Source organism: Ambystoma mexicanum, chromosome 12 (assembly GCF_040938575.1).
Source record: "Ambystoma mexicanum isolate Mex_15411 chromosome 12, UKY_AmexF1_1, whole genome shotgun sequence".
In the NCBI taxonomy this organism is placed as follows: domain Eukaryota; kingdom Metazoa; phylum Chordata; class Amphibia; order Caudata; family Ambystomatidae; genus Ambystoma; species Ambystoma mexicanum.
In genome coordinates this window covers 667,160,267-667,176,221 of record NC_090936.1, presented here as the reverse complement: position 1 = coordinate 667,176,221, position 15,955 = coordinate 667,160,267, and the positions used below count along the sequence as shown (strand labels likewise).

General features: G+C 51.7%; 1 protein-coding gene across 50 annotated transcripts in view; it reads left to right on the top strand.

Annotated features, from left to right (window-relative positions):
* The window catches only part of LOC138513982 (mucin-19), a 1,848,798-nt gene that overhangs the window by 1,798,622 nt on the left and 34,221 nt on the right, over positions 1-15,955 (top strand). The window lies entirely within an intron of this gene.

Genomic DNA, 15,955 nt, shown 5'->3' with positions numbered 1-15,955 from the left:
CGCGACTCCACACAGAACCCGGAAATCAACACAGATCAGCTCACAACACAGCGCGCCACAATTGGGAATATGAAACTGTACTTTTAAATCAAACCGCAAGATTGTAAATTTGGTAAAGTACATTTATTTGACATCAAATGTTTTGAGAATATTCAGCGATTTTCATTTTTATTTGCTCACGTTCCAAAAAGTTCATTTTGAGGCACGCGATGTTCCTTTGCTGTACACAGGGTCTTAGATCATCTCACAATACAGCGCCACAATTCGGAATATGAAACTGTGGTTTAAAAGCAAACGGCAAGATTGTACATTTGGCAAAGTACATTTATTGGACATCAAGGGGCCGATTCATGGAACCAACGTGCGCCGAAAATCTAGGCGCAAGCATGCGCAAGCATGCGCAAGCGGAAAAAAACAGGCGCACGCGCACGCGTGCGATTCATGGAAGTCCCTGCGCGTGTCCACCGCGGGATGTGCGCCAAACCCGTGCATGGCGCACAAGTCACTGCAACATCGCGAAAGGCGTGCGCGACGGTGCGCGACGCGCACAGTGAAAGCGCACAACCTCAGCGCACACAGCAGAAAGTGGGCGGGACATGGGGCGTAACGCGCGGAATGGGGAACAACACGCGAAAATAAGGGCGTAACTGGGGATGCACTGCACGGAAGCAGAGGTAACGCCCACACGCACACGAACCACACGTATTCATGGAATGGAATAGGGCAAACCCACGCACAGCCAAAGCCGCGCACAAGCTGAAACACGTCCGCCACACGAAGGCAGGCGGTAGAGTCCCAGCGCATCAAAAAAGTGGCGCCGCGGGAAGTAAAATACGCGATTGAGCGGGGTACGTGTATTCCGGGTGTGTGCGGGAAGTGACACACGCGATTGAGCGGGGTACGTGTATTCCGGGGGTGCGCGGGAAGTTACACACGCGAATGAGCGGGGTACGTGTATTACGGGGGTGCGCGGGAAGTTCCACACGCGATTTGGCCGGGTACGTGGATTCCAGGGGTGCGCGGGAAGTTCCACACGCGATTTGGGCGGGTACGTGTATTTCAGGGGTGCGCGGGAAGTTCCACACGCGATTTGGCCGGGTATGTGGATTCCAGGGGTGCGCGGGAAGTTCCACACGCGATTTGGCCGGGTACGTGGATTCCAGGGGTGCGCGGGAAGTTCCACACGCGATTTGGCCGGGTATGTGGATTTCGGGGGTGCGCGGGAAGTTCCACACGCGACTTGGCCGGGTACGTGGATTCCAGGGGTGCGCGGGAAGTTCCACACGCGATTTGGGCGGGTACGTGTATTTCGGGGGTGCGCGGGAAGTTCCACACGCGATTTGGCCGGGTACGTGGATTCCAGGGGTGCGCGGGAAGTTCCACACGCGATTTGGCCGGGTACGTGGATTCCAGGGGTGCGCGGGAAGTTCCACACGCGATTTGGCCGGGTACGTGGATTTCGGGGGTGCGCGGGAAGTTCCACACGCGACTTGGCCGGGTACGTGGATTCCAGGGGTGCGCGGGAAGTTCCACACGTGATTTGGCCGGGTACGTGGATTTCAGGGGTGCGCGGGAAGTTCCACACGCGAGTTGGCCGGGTACGTGGATTTCAGGGGTGCGCGGGAAGTTCCACACGTGATTGAGCGGGGTACGTGTATTTCGGGGGTGCGCGGGAAGTTCCACACGCGAGTTGGCCGGGTACGTGGATTTCAGGGGTGCGCGGGAAGTTCCACACGCGATTGAGCGGGGTACGTGTATTTCGGGGGTGCGCGGGAAGTTCCACACGCGATTGAGCGGGGTACGTGTATTTCGGGGGTGCGCGGGAAGTTCCACACGCGATTGAGCGGGGTACGTGTATTTCGGGGGTGCGCGGGAAGTTCCACACGCGATTGAGCGGGGTACGTGGATTCCAGGGGTGCGCGGGAAGTTCCACACGCGATTTGGCCGGGTACGTGGATTCCAGGGGTGCGCGGGAAGTTCCACACGCGATTTGGCCGGGTACGTGGATTTCGGGGGTGCGCGGGAAGTTCCACACGCGACTTGGCCGGGTACGTGGATTCCAGGGGTGCGCGGGAAGTTCCACACGCGATTTGGCCGGGTACGTGGATTTCAGGGGTGCGCGGGAAGTTCCACACGCGAGTTGGCCGGGTACGTGGATTCCAGGGGTGCGCGGGAAGTTCCACACGCGATTTGGCCGGGTACGTGGATTTCAGGGGTGCGCGGGAAGTTCCACACGCGAGTTGGCCGGGTACGTGGATTTCAGGGGTGCGCGGGAAGTTCCACACGCGATTGAGCGGGGTACGTGTATTTCGGGGGTGCGCGGGAAGTTCCACACGCGAGTTGGCCGGGTACGTGGATTTCAGGGGTGCGCGGGAAGTTCCACACGCGATTGAGCGGGGTACGTGTATTTCGGGGGTGCGCGGGAAGTTCCACACGCGATTGAGCGGGGTACGTGTATTTCGGGGGTGCGCGGGAAGTTCCACACGCGATTGAGCGGGGTACGTGTATTTCGGGGGTGCGCGGGAAGTTCCACACGCGATTGAGCGGGGTACGTGGATTCCGGGGGTGCGCGGGGAGTAGCACACGTGAATTGCACGTGTGGGTCCTCCCAGGTGTACCCTCTACACCCTCCACGGCCCCTGCAGGTGGCTCACACCACAGGGGCCTACCCAGCACATGTCCTGCAGGCACCCCATCCACCATGGCCATGCCCACCAGCCAACCCACATATCAACTAGCACTACTGCCCACCAACGCATGTCCCCCTGCACCCCCAGCCACCAGGGGCAGCCTCCAGCAGGCCCCCACCCATGTCTCCCCCCACCCCCACCCCCCACCAGTGCAGGGGCAGCCTCAAACAGGCCCCCACTCATGTCCCCCTGCACCCCCACCCCCTAGCATCCAGGGGCACCCTCCACCAGGCCCCCACTCATGTCTCCCACCACCCCCACCCCCCAGCATCCAGGGGCACCCTCCACCAGGCCCCCACACATGTCTCCCACCACCCCCACCCCCCAGCAGTGCAGGGGCACCCTCCACCAGGCCCCCACACATGTCCCCCTGCACCCTCACCCCCCAGCATCCAGGGGCACCCTCCACCAGACCCCCACTCATGTCACCCATCACCCCCACCCACCAGCAGTGCAGGGCACCCTCCACCAGGCCCCCACACATGTCTCCCACCACCCCCACCCCCCAGCAGTGCAGGGGCACCCTCCACCAGGCCCCCACACATGTCCCCCTGCACCCTCACCCCCCAGCATCCAGGGGCACCCTCCACCAGACCCCCACACATGTCTCCCACCACCCCCACCCCCCAGCAGTGCAGGGGCACCCTCCACCAGGCCCCCACACATGTCCCCCTGCACCCCCACCCCCCAGCATCCAGGGGAACCCTCCACCAGGCCCCCACCCATGTCTCCCACCACCCCCAACCCCCAGCCACCAGGGGCAGCCTCCAGCAGGCCCCCACCCATGTCCAACTCATGTTCCCCACCCAACATGTCATCACAGTCCAGATCCCTGGTCTCTATGGTCAGCCCCCAAATGCAAAACACCCACCCGAGTATTGCATCCACCCACTCATATTCTGCAATTACATCATAGAACACCAATTGCAAGTTCCAAAACAAACACATGTCCCTCACATACACCCAATGGGTGTCAGTGATTCTCTAAACACATAACATGAAATGCATGAAAACAATGAGACACCACACATTGAAGTGCAACAAATAAATAATGTATTAAAGGAAAGATGAATAGAAACAAAAATGAAGAAACAGAAATGTGAATGGAAAAAAATGAAAAGAAGCATGTCCGTTCAAAAAAAGAAAAAAATTAAAGAATATAGAAATCCAAAGTAATGTAGTACAAAGTCAATGTCCACCAAACAAAATCCAATGTGAAAAAAAAATTATAAGCCATTGATCCATGGATAATGTCAAAAAAGAAAGTATGTACAAGTCCACAACTATGTACAATGCAAGAAGCCAGGGTCCATCATCCCAACAAAATAAAGGAAACCTAACTAACTACACTAACTAATAAAAAAAAACTATATACAAAAATGTGGCCAATGTCCAAAAGGTCCAAATGAAATAAAAACAAAAATGAAACTTAACACTACCTACATAACTATGTACAAGGGCAGCGGGCTAGTTCCACGGCTCACTTCTGGATGTGCCGGGCCAGGGCATCATCGAACTCCTCCTCAATGTCCCGGAGGCGGTCCTCCTCCATGGCCCCGAGGGTCCGCAGGGCCGTCGACGTGTCCACCTCCAAAGCCCTGCGGATTGCCTCGAGGCACTCGACCCGCCTCAGGGCCCTCTGCATGGAGTTCTCCGCCCTGACCATTGAGAGCCGTGCCTCTTCCGCCCGCTGCCGCTCCGCATCTATGGCGTGGCCCAACCGCTGCCACACGGAAGACACTTTTTGTCCTGGGTCCTCCTGCCCTCCGGCCGATGCCTGCCCCTCCGATGTCGAAGGCCCCGAGCCTTCATGGCTCCCACCATGGTGCTGCTGCTGCTGTGCCTCTGCCCCTGCACTGCCTCCTGCTGCCTGCACATCCTCCGCCGGCTGGGGTGCAGTCGTTGACGTGGCCACCCCTGCTGGACGTCCGACTCCCGACTGTGGCAGGGATGCCTCCTCCACCAGCCTGGCCGCACCGTCAGAGGCAGCTCCACAGGGCACCCAGGTGACTGATGGGTGGGAAGATGGCACAGAGGATGACTGGCGCGTAGGGGGTCCAGCTGAGGAGGGGGTCGTGGCAAGCCCCATCAGACGGAGGAATCCGGCCTGGGTGACCTGTCCCAGCAGGCTGACGTGGTCAACGAGCCATTCGAGATGACCTGCAGTCTCTTCATGAAAAGACTGCAGGTCACCTCGCATGGCCCGTTGACGCAACGCCACTCCAGCCAGGACAGGCTCAACCCGGGCCTGGATAGCCACGTCCGCAGGCAGAGGAAGGCCAGTTGACGTCAGCTCATCCCCTGCCTGAAAACTGGTCTGGACATGGGCATCCCTGCTGGTGCAAGATGATGCAGGGACAGGATCAGGGACAGGATTGCACACAGGCACCTCCGCGGCGGCCTGTGCTGCCTCCTGTCCCTGGTCCTGCACTGCACCACTAGCACCAGTGGGATCCCCACCCCCAGACCCCGTCTCCGGTGCTTGCACGGCCTCCTCCTCCACCAAACCCCCCACCAACCTGGATGACTCTGTGCCATCTTCCCCCGTTGGGCCCTGTGGGGTCCCAGCTGCCCCTTCTGCTGCCGAGGAGTCCAACTGCAACCTCCGCCTCTTGGACCTCCCCCCGGCAGCTGCGGCCTGGGACGCGGCACCGGACTCCTCACTCCCCGACGAGATGACAACCTGGGAGGGGAGCCGGGCCTTGCGTCTCCGGCTGGCGGTGGGATCCCCGCCGCTGTGCTCCACAGCACCTTCTCCGCCCTCTTCATCAGTTGACGCTGCAGACAGGGAGAAACAAAACACAGGCATCAGGGCACTGTACAATGTACACATACACACATGACAGTTGTACATGAGTGGCATTGGCAAACCTCTGACATGTCATCACAATCCCCAACACACATGTCATTACAACTTGCACACACGAGCCATACCACAGCCATGTTGCAACTGCCAACACCATCCATACACATACAACAGCATCAGCAGCCAAAGGTGAGCCAGACATCACATGCAACACAGGAAGTGCACCACACATGTACACACACCACCACACTTGCATGCATGTGTACACCTCTGCTAAGTGTCGCAGTGTTCAGACGGGCATCCATGTCACATCTGCCCATCAGGCTTCCACATACCGCTGTCACATGCATCCATGTTGCATCACTGTTGCACCCTTGTCGAATACACACACATGCACATGTACACAGCGCTGATACAATCAGCTGAAAACAACATACATGCGTGACATCACGGACATGTCTACTCACATACACATTCATACAAACTTGTGTGCCCACACAACTGCATTTGGCATGCAAGCCCACACACAGGCACCATCCATGTCTCACACATTACAGCCCTCGCATGTGTCAGCCCCACGGCCCTGTACACCCGCACCCATACTCGACCCCATACAAACAGATGTGCAACCTGCACACTACTGAACAATCACCACACGCACTGCTCACAATCAGGATGCATGTACACTCACCGCTCGACTCCAGACGGGTCTGCCTCTCAAGGACCTGGACGTGGAGCGCTGGGGATATGTGTTCCACGACCCTCATCTGTTCTTCCGACAAGTGGCCCCGGCGCCCCTTGGCATCCGCTGCCTTCAAGAGGCGCCGGGCCTTGGTCAGGGTCCTGGACCTGAAGTCCTCCCAGCGCTTCTTGACATGTTGGAAGTCGCGGACTGCCACCCCCTCCGCGTTGATGGCAGTCACGATGTCAGTCCAGATCCGAGTCCGTCCTTCCTTGTCGGCGCGGCAACTTCCGAAGAGGGCATCATACTGCCCCAGGACTTGCTCCACCAGGACACCAACTTCGGTGGCACTGAAGCTGGTGCCCCTCTGCCTCTCTGGCCGGGGGTTGTCAGTGGTCACAGATGGAGTTTGCCCCGACATGACAACCCCAGAGGCAGGAGTGGGTGGGCAACTGGGTCCTGGGGCTGGGCTGTGGAGCGATGGAATCCCAGTCGGGAGTCTTTGGTTCCAGCAGGGGTGGTCACACCAACAGCACCCCTGGCTGATGTGCAGGCAGCAAATGGCAGGGCATGTGGGCAGCAGGCAGTCAGGCAGCAGCAGATGGCAGGTGGGAGCGTGCTCGGGGCTCTGGGGGGCAGTAGTTCGGCCTTCTGGGCAGGAGCGTGGTCTTCCGTGTGCTTACGCGTGGCCAGCTTGATACGGAGTGATTTGGAACGTGAAAATTCTGCACGTCAGCGTGTAATTCGAGGAAAGGCCCTTAGCGCGTAAGCGCGTCTGCACGCATACGCATTTTCATTGGACCAAAGGCCCTCAGCGCGTGAGCGCGTCTGTGACGTGACGTGCGAGGGAGTATCCCTCATTGCACGTGATGACAGTACACACGTGGATCCCAACCAATCGCGTGTGAAAGTTCACGGGACCCCGGAACACACGTACCCCGGCCAATCGCGTGTGGAACTACCCGCGCACCCCGAAACACACGTACCCAGGCCAATCGCGTGTGGAACTACCCGCGCACCCCTGAAATACACGCGCCCAGGCTATTCGCGTGTGGAACTTCCCGCGCACCCCTGAAATACACGCGCCCAGGCTATTCGCGTGTGGAACTTCCCGCGCACCCCTGAAATACACGTACCCTGCTGAAATCGCGTGTGAAACTTCCTGCGAACCCCTGAAATACACGCGCCCAGGCTATTCGCGTGTGGAACTTGCCGCGCACCCCTGCAATACACGCGCGCAGGCTATTCGCGTGTGGAACTTCCCGCGCACCCCTGAAATACACGCGCCCAGGCTATTCGCGTGTGGAACTTCCCGCGCACCCCTGAAATACACGCGCCCAGGCTATTCGCGTGTGGAACTTCCCGCGCACCCCTGAAATACACGTACCCTGCTGAAATCGCGTGCGAAACTTCCTGCGAACCCCTGAAATACACGCGCCCAGGCTATTCGCGTGTGGAACTTCCCGCGCACCCCTGAAATACACGTACCCTGCTGAAATCGCGTGTGAAACTTCCCGCGAACCCCTGAAATACACGCGCCCAGGCTATTCGCGTGTGGAACTTCCCGCGCACCCCTGAAATACACGTACCCTGCTGAAATCGCGTGTGAAACTTCCCGCGAACCCCTGGAATACACGTAGCCCGCTTGCCGTGCTGGTACAGGGTTAGCGCAGCCCTTTGCGCTGGATTGGGGATTTTGATGGCTTTTCCCTGCGCGGAAGGCGTTCTTGGGGGCGTAACTGGCGCTGCTGCAAGGTCGCTGCGCCACTGTGCGCCACGGCTGGTTTTGGTGGCTGGAATCCATGAATACGCTGTGCGCGGAAATGTGTTTCGGCGCACGCGGCTGGCGCAGACTACCGCACGCGCACACTGTGCGCCAGCCGCGTGCGCCACTTGTGCGCCGAATTCTATGAATTGGCCCCCAAATGTTTAGAGAATATTCAGCGATTTGCATTTTTCTTTGCTCTCGATCCAAAATAGTTCGTCTTGAGGCAAGCGATGTTCGTGTGCAGTACACAGGGTGTTGGTTTACGATAAAATAAGCTCTTCGGTCGCACTGATAATCGCATGGCTGTTCCAACAACGAGGCACTAGGCCACCACAACGGTCTGTATGTTGCATCTAGCCGTTAGTACCGCGTAAGGGCATACTTGTACTTGGCGATCGTCCCATAAAATGGTCAGGGTGGTAACGTTGTTCACGCGGAGAAGCAGCTGGCGGTTGAAAAAGCCATCCGCCGGTGTCTGGTACTCGTGACACATACAATAATGAAGGATGTACCTGTTTTAAAAACATAAAAAATGAAATTAGTCTCACCATCAGATCTTTATTAAAATTATTCATTTTATATATTAGGTCGGGAAATTATTTCATAGCTAGGACAGTGCAACTGGGTATTATACGTCATTTCCAGTAACCCACCCCCTCTCCTCCGCCTTTTTCAGAGCCGCCTGAGCGCCAGTGGACCACTTCGTCACTGATATGATATAATATGGCATTTGCAACGCGCCCATACACAAGTGTTTCAAGGCGTGGCGAGGAAGGGAGGGGGGGTGTTATGGGTAACAAGGAGAAGACAGACAACGATCCTACTAGGCCAGGTGTCATTCAGATCGCGCAAGTGCAGGGGTAGGGGGGAGGTAAAAGTGCAAGGGGAAGGGGAGGGGGGAAGTGGAGTACAAGGTAAGTAGCATAAAATAATAAATACATAGGGCCAGCTGGTGGCGAGTGCAAGGTAAGTGCAGAACAAGTGCTGGGAAGGGGGGGCTGTAGGATACTGAGACAGTCCCCCAGTGCAGGGGTTGACAGGGAGGCAGTGCAGGTGGAGAGTGGAAGGGCCCAGGACCGAGGTCGCAGACAGTGGACCAGTTGTAGCAGGGGAGAGGGAGAGAGAAAGCAGAAGCAAAAAGGAAGGTTTTGAGATGCTTCCGTAAAAGGAGATGGTTCTCCTCAAGATAGTGCGCGGTACAAAACAATATGCCACATAGAACGAACAAGTACAACTTAACCCGTCTTTAAAGCTACTGTATAGTAATAAAATTGCGGTATAAACTCATCTAAAGAGTTACTTACATTATATTTGCATTTTCCATTGTGTCTGTGCGTAGGGCAGCCCCGAAATACCACTCCTTCTATGCCGACGTTATTTCTTCTAATGAACGAACATTAAATGGCTATCGTTTCTGAAATTTTATTCATTATCGTTTCTTACGTTATTGCACCACACCCCCAAAAAGAAGTCTTTCGGGATGGTCCCGGCCTGTCAAGGTCAAATAACAATAGAACCTTATACTGAGTCGTGGGCCATTCCGGCACCCGAGCAAAAAATCAAAGCAGCTGACCTTCACTTTGAACGAGCACACATTCCTAGTTAGCTACATTCAGTGTAAGGCCATCTCACAGGACTTGAAATTTACACTCCATCTTTGCATTTTGTCTGAGTGCTTTGCAGCCCCAGAGAACCATAAATACGGAGACATTCTATATTTTTTGAAAAATGATTTATATTACTGTTTGGTTTAATTTAATGCGCAAATGAACAAGGTTGGATAGACACATTGCATGTACACTGAGCAATCACTTTTATTTACACAATACATAGCTACACATATTCAATGGGCCTGCGACATGAGGAGACTCGAGAGCAAAGTCACAGGTGACACCCGGGTGGTTCGCACTACTGCACGGTGAAGGGAGGGGCAAGGGTGGAGAGACACATTGCATGTACACTGAGCAATCACTTTTATTTACACATTACATAGATACACATATTCAATGGGCCTGCAACATGAGGAGACTCGAGAGAACAGACAATCAAATTACAATCATTTAAACCGTGATGTGTATTTCTCAATGAGCTCTGCTTTAGGTGGACATGGAACAGAGGCAATGTTGGGTGGCAATGCAGTTGTCCCCTGCACAGGTTCGTTCACAACTCCATGTATGTGCCTATCTAGGACATCAACAATAAGTCTCTCAATAAACTCATATTGCATATCCTCAAACACTGGTTTGATCACCCATTGTTTACTTCTTTTAGTGAAGGCCTTATTGTAGCGAAGCGTCCCTAAAGTTCCGGTCGTCCTACTTTGTTGACGGCCAACATTATGGTTATGTGCCAAGACCGCTAGAAGAGTCCGATTTATCATGCCCTCCATGCCAAAATGCAATCGTTTTGGCCTGTACTTTAGGCACATATTGTGGAACACCTCCAAATCTCTTGTGTGGCAGAATTCCGTGAGTCCCCTCAAATCTCTTGTTATAGTTTTATCAAATACAATCTTTTCAATGGCTTTGTGAGTGGGTGATGAAGGAATCAACCACTTCTTCTTCCGTGCCTCCTCTGTGGACAAATGGCCATGTTCACAATTGTGGAAATGTTGGTTTGTGGTCCAGCGGTGAACGTTGCTACAGTGTAGCATTACTGGCCGCCATTTTTCCAGTAGAATTTCCAACGACCCTCCACATGTTTTTGAGCTCCACCAAAGATGGTTGCTGATTGACTTGGACCACTGTGAAATACCTTGCATATCTTTTTTTTTACCGTTGCCGACATTTTTTTATTGATTGTTTTTGCAAGATGCCAAACGTCAAATTGGTGATTTATATTTTTGTACTCTTCTCTCATTGTCTTGGCAATTGAAACGTGTCTGTCCGTGGCTATCAGGTCGATCACCATTCCCCGCGATTGTAGTTCTTGCAATGATGCTACAAAGCCAACTTTCTCCATGGCCACTGAGGATGTGCTTTGTGACACCTGCACGACCACCGAACTCACAATTTTCTTACTTTCCATGTCCTGAAAGTGGTAGGTGCAGTACTTGGCTGAAAATCCTGGGCTGTCGCACTGTCCATCACCGGCTAGCCTGAACCGTTTGCCCGCGAATGTACTATCAATAGACATTTTTTCCATTCTCCAAGCTTCGCTAATGGCTGGAAATAGATAATCGGTTTGGTATTTGTAGAACTGAGTTTTCGCAATGAAATGGATTCCCACAAACTGAAAGAAAGACTCTAACTTTTTAAAACTTGAACCACTAAAAAGTGCAGCCGCTGCACAAAGTAGATTGCCTGCTGGCAGTTGCCCCAGCATGGGTTGTGCAGACCATGAGAAAGGATGATATTTTGTACAGGTGGCATGTATTTTAAGGTTAGTGCCTCGAATTGCACGAGTCACATTAATCAATGGCTCCCCACATACTTCCCCACCAACCGAATGCCCACATTTCATCCGAATAATAATATCAATCAAACAGCTATCGAATACAATGAATTTGGCCTCTTTCCTTATACTGTCACTCTGCATCCCAGCTGGTTCGGCCTGTAACGTTGAGGACATGTCACTCACATGAAAGGTAGAATCTCTGATATCGTCTTCCGCTATGTTCAGTGATATTGATGGTGTTTCATTGTCGTCCACTTCATTCTCTTCCATTGCAACATCTGTTCCTTCTCCGGCGATGGGTGAATAAAACAATTTCTTCAACTTTCTCGCGGTCTTAGTTTTTGCGGGTGTGGATTCTGTGAATTGATCTCCGACTGCATCCGAACTACCAGGAGGACATTCACTATCGATGGCTGGATGTGGTATAGCTCCGTTGTCAATCACTTCATATTCTTCCCATTGGCACGATGCATCTCCAGTCTCAAGTCCCTGCCAAAAGGTTTGACAAGCAACATCTCTCGTTCGCTTCACTGTCTGTGTAGATCTAGTTCGTACACCCACTCGCAACTAGAGGACAGATTGGAAAAGGGATGTTCAGTTTAAACACAACTTACAGTATTGAACTATTAACAGTTAAAAACAACATAATATAGTGACCAGGACACTAACCTTCTTTTGCTTTCTTTTCTTTGAAACTTTCTTGCCTCGAACTTCAACATCGGGACGCTGTTGCTCCGACTCGTGTGTGCATGTCTCCACTTCCTCTTGCGCTGCAACGACTATATTTTCATGATAAGCACATCCATCACGCACTGACGCTCCATCGACTCCCTGAAACATAGAACTTTCATTAGTATGTATAATAATATTGAAAACACAAAATGTACTTGGGGACCAATACCCACGTACATCTCAATAGCAAAACACAAATGAACGCTTTGTGTAGAACATTCAAATGACAATTATTCACGCATTGTTGATCTAGTTAGATGGAACTGTCAAGATCCATACCTCGGGCTCCTCATAGACTTCCATTGATGATATTATTGAAGATGATGCTTCAGTAACTCCCTGAAACACAGTAATTGCATTAGTATGGTTTTCTATTTTGTTAAAAAGAACATACACTTTGTGCAGGCGTCAACGGCTCATCTAAATAGACCTGCACAAATGATCAGTTGTCTAAAATAAATAATGGATATCTAAATATGATTCGATTTGCTCGATCGTTGGAAGTGTCACCACCCAGAAATCTGCATCAACTACTAGGGGTGATGTTCTTGTAGAAGAAGCTCCGTCATCTCCCTGAAACATAGTACTTGCGTTAATAAAGAAGGAAGTATAGCGGATGTAATCACGTCATATGATCTCGCTTGATCGAACTGTCAGTATCCATACCTCGAAATGCATAAGAACATCAAGGGACGATGTAACTGCGGTGCCCACTTCTGCAAGCTGTTGCGCCGACCCGTAACTGCATGCTCCTCCTTCTTCTTGGACTAATGCTCCATCGACTCCCTGAAACATAGGACTTTCATTAGTAATGAACACAATATTGAAAAAAGAAGACACATAGGAGGGCGACGACAGAAGGACATATCAATGGCTAAAAACGAAAGAAACATTGTGTGTAACAATCACGCTACAAGAATGCAAGATCTGATGATCTCCATCGATGGAACTGTCCGGAAACGTACCTCGAGCATCTGAGTGACATCAACGGTTGTCATCAATGCGTTGGACTCCTCAGCATCTCCCTGAAAGACAGTACTTGCATTATTTTGGATAACAATAATTATAACTGAAAACAAAGACTAGAGGACGAGTACAAGGGTGTACCATTAGGTAAAATAATTACACGATAAATTAAAACTATTGATTTACATGCCTAAAACAAGTCAGTGGCAGAATAGCCAAGTAAGATTACCCGATAGGCGCTTGAAGTGGCTGATGACTGCAATAACGACACGGATGGAGAATCTTCCGCCTTCATATTGAGTGGATACATAAATGGGGAAATTATTGTTAGCTAATGCTACACACTACCGCAAGGCCGAGAGATAAATACATAAACTTGACTCACCAGTGGAGGGATGTGGACGAATAGAGTGGGAATAGCGGTTGAGAGCAATTTTCGCCTCGCTCGCGGTGTGTTCTTCTTTATTAGCAATGATGTGGAGTACATGTCTGAGCTAAAGTGCCTGCTGCAGATGCGGTATCGATCACCCCTCTTGTCCGCAAAGACTTCTAGGACTCTACTTTCAAGCTCAGACGGTGGATATCCGCAATATCGGACCCATTCTCTTATCTGATCTATTGTCTTAGGGAAAACATGCATTATAGTATCTTCAGATTTATTATGGGTCTTCGAAGGGCAACCGCCAATGGAACAGGCAGGCATTGTGGAAAGTTCTGAAAAGTAAAGATCAACAATTCTCTATGAATACCAATGTGTTAAAAAATTAAATGACACATAAAAGGTTCAATGCAAGGTTCGTTTTGGTTCTTGGAACTATACACGTTATTCACATGCGGATAAGTATTTGAATAACTTTAAAAAAATAGAAAAATAATTTGACTAAACTCAGAACATGTGACTAGTTCCTTGCATGTACTGTCTTGAACGAAAAGAAATTGGACGCAAAATGATTATGGTACATGGCCTTACCTTGACGAACAAACAGTTAGATGCAGGGATCAGAGTAGTTTCTTGTCGTAGAACAGGGAGCAGTTCACAGGTTGCAAACTGACGAGTTTCCTCGAAGTGGTCACGGAAGTTCACAGAGACGAAGAGCAGATAACCAGCACCTTCACGGGTTGACTAGCAAAGCGCAAAGAAGTTCTCATTAGAAATATGAAGTGGGTTATAAAAAATTCGAAACAGGGGTGTGTTTGTGAATGAATGACGTGTATATGTCGTGGCATTATGCGGTTTGCAGGGGGCCGTCCAGCGTGAGGGGGGATGCTTGGCAGGAGACACGGGGTCTGGAGGTAGACATGGGAACAACAACCCATGCTCTATAGACCACTTTGAAGTGTACATGGTTTTTGGCACCTCTTGGCCTTTATCGCTCCCTGACAGCTCCACTTGGCAGCACAAGTACCCCGGTGCGAACTGCCTTTGATAGGGCGGGGGGTGGATTAGGGCGGTGGTCGTGCAGACAAGACTCGTTTGCCGCAGGGCCTCACCAAGGAGAGGCCATCTAACTGCATGTAAGAGGCAGGCTGCAGGATCTAGTACATGGAAGGCAGGGGGGTGAGTTTATAAATACCTCACCCTCCCAGGAGAATATATGGGTGCAGTTCACCCTGGAGACCCTGGATGCCTAGGCAGTTAGTCAGCAGCAGGCTGGCCTGTGGTGGCAAGGCGGCACGGGCCAGAGGGGGTCATCTCTGTACCCGGTGCCCAAAAGGATGATTTATTGTGATCAACCATATTGATTATTTACCTATAACCATGTTTTGTATCAATAAAATCCAACGGCCTTTTATTGCCAACGCTTGAACAAAGTGGTGTGGTAAGTATTTTTGGGGGAGGAGGCAAGGCCGGGAGGCTTGATGCCAACCCACAAAATAACATATGTATGTCTGCTGCATATGGGTTCAACGGTTATGTGGATTGAAGGTGGGCGGCCAGCGTGAGGGAGGATGCTGGCCGGAGACATGTGGTGTGACAAGACAAGGCACAGGAAGACTATTCAATGGAGACACACTAGATTCATATAAAAAATCAAAACAACCATTGTTAAAATATATGTTGGGTTTTATTTTAGATCTTAATTTCAATTGAACATAAATAATAAACATTACACATTGTAAAGTTCCGGTTGCAGCACATCCAGGGAAAATCCGCGGTATTGTCCACTGTCGCTGGGGAAATGTTGTCTAATGGCAAGTACCGCACAGGCAGGTATTACTCTCCGAACGCGGTGTCCGAGCCTCCCGTGAAGCCACCAAGTGAAGCAACGATAGGCCACCAGCCTGTACCACCTGTGAAAATGAAAGATGCAAACTGTATTAAAATGACAAAACTTTCTTATCACTGTCGATTCAGGTAAAAAATGTCATTCTGCTTTGAAAAAAATTCTATCTAGAATATGCACAATATGGAACCAATTTACATGCATTCGAATGATATGTAGATGTAATTTTATATGTGGGAGACGACCATGAAATAGTAGTGGCATCACTGACATCACAACCAGAGTATACTTACTCGTTACTCGGATTACGCGGACAAACAGTGCCGCGAAGTTCGTGCATAAGCACCATCATCATCCTCAACACGGTCCGTGAGAGGCAGGCTTCCCTGAACTCTGGCAGCTCGGTGATGCATTGCGGACTTGGCTCGCCTTCCGAAATGTAGGCCAAGCACCCGGAATTTTCACGGCAGCAGCAGTTCTCCTCCTCAGTTGGCATTAGCTTGCACCGATTGCACGTGCACCAGGTGGAGACGCCGTCCATGCGACATGGTCCAGGCTCTTCATCCGTTGACTGGTCCTCCCAACTGCCGTCCGAATCCCCATCGTTTTCGTGTGCTTGCCTTTCCAGTAGTTCTTCCTCGGTGTACTCGGGCTCGTACATATACGGCATTATTGTAGCCATTGTGTGGT